Consider the following 1,446-nt stretch of genomic DNA (forward strand, 5'->3'; position numbering starts at 1 on the left):
GTTGATGTTTTGCCAGTATCAATAAAGGTTGATTTCCAAGTGTCTATTAAAATGGTCGTCCTGTAATTATGTGCATAAAGTTTTGAAGTCTTAATGCAGGTTATATATAAATCTCCTGTGATCTCCTGGACTTGTCCTCCATTCAGCATCCTACAAAATACGCTATTAAATGAAACAGAATGTGATATAAGGGAAGAGGAAATATCACGTTCCTTATAATGCCAAGAAAGCATTTTGCTTTGTTTGAAAGGAAGATTAGAGTTTAACTGCAAAGTTGGAGGCACCAACTCAATGAATGTTCTCAAAACTATATTTTCATGCCTCTGCTCATCTTCCACCTCCCATTTGAGAAATGGCAGTCAAGGTGTTTGATCCCATTTACTGTCATGTAGCTGGAAGTGTTGGGTTTCTCTGGTGGCTAACAACTTCAATCCTATCCGACAATCCCCCCTGACAAGTTCCAGCTGGACAATTACTGTGGAGTCGGCATTTTCCGAAAGACGGATGTGGGTGATCGAGCTGAATCATAAAGAATGAAGACGAGAGGGGAGAAAATGATTCAGACAGGAAGTCTGTCTTCGACCGAGAGCTGGGACGGATAACAAAGCTAGTCATGCTACAAGTGTGACTGCTTATGTAACACAGGCACGGAAGTGTGTATAAATAATCATGGCATCATAGCGTCATATAGCTTTTTAATGGCTCTATCTGAGGTTGTCAATGTTTTCCCATCTTTGAAAGCTGCTGAGCTTTTTATGTTGTTTTATGTATGTTCAATATGGGCTCAAAAATAGAAATATGGGGGAGAAACTAAATAGTATACACTGTAGAAAAAGTCGGGTCGTCGGAAAAAGGTGACATGTACAGGGAACAAAAAGTAAACAAGAGTGTCACTTTTACCAGTGAGAGAAGTTGGATGAGCGGATGGTTGGAGGGAAAAAGGATATAGGTAATTGATCACTTTCATGAGTACATTGTATCATATAGAAATGCTTCCTGTGGACCAGCAATAAAGTTCAGACATCCTTCACAGCACATCGACAGTTGAAGAATTACACACTAACTCAGTCGAGGCATAATTCCCTGAAAATGAGACGTTTTGTCTTGAGAGTTTTCAGATGCAGCAGAGAAGAAAAGTAAACAGCTGCTGAAAGGAATGTGAGGTAACAGCATCATTTACCGTAAATCACATGTTTACTGGTGCTTAATGTGCTCTTTTCCTCCCTCCCTCCACTGCTATTCTCTTTCTTTTTTATTTCTTCTCTTTAGTGGGATGAAGACAACCGAGGTCCATAGGAATGTGCTGATGGCTGAGTGTTTCATCTGCGCCACACAGCACCGCCCAGACTGAACCTCACTGACCCACATGCACACAATGAGAAAGAGGCGAACCGCCAGGCTTGCATTTGTCATCTCGGCTTTTATTTTGATGTCCCTGGTAACCAT

This window comes from Synchiropus splendidus, chromosome 1 (genome assembly GCF_027744825.2).
Source record: "Synchiropus splendidus isolate RoL2022-P1 chromosome 1, RoL_Sspl_1.0, whole genome shotgun sequence".
Classification (NCBI taxonomy): Eukaryota; Metazoa; Chordata; class Actinopteri; order Syngnathiformes; family Callionymidae; genus Synchiropus; species Synchiropus splendidus.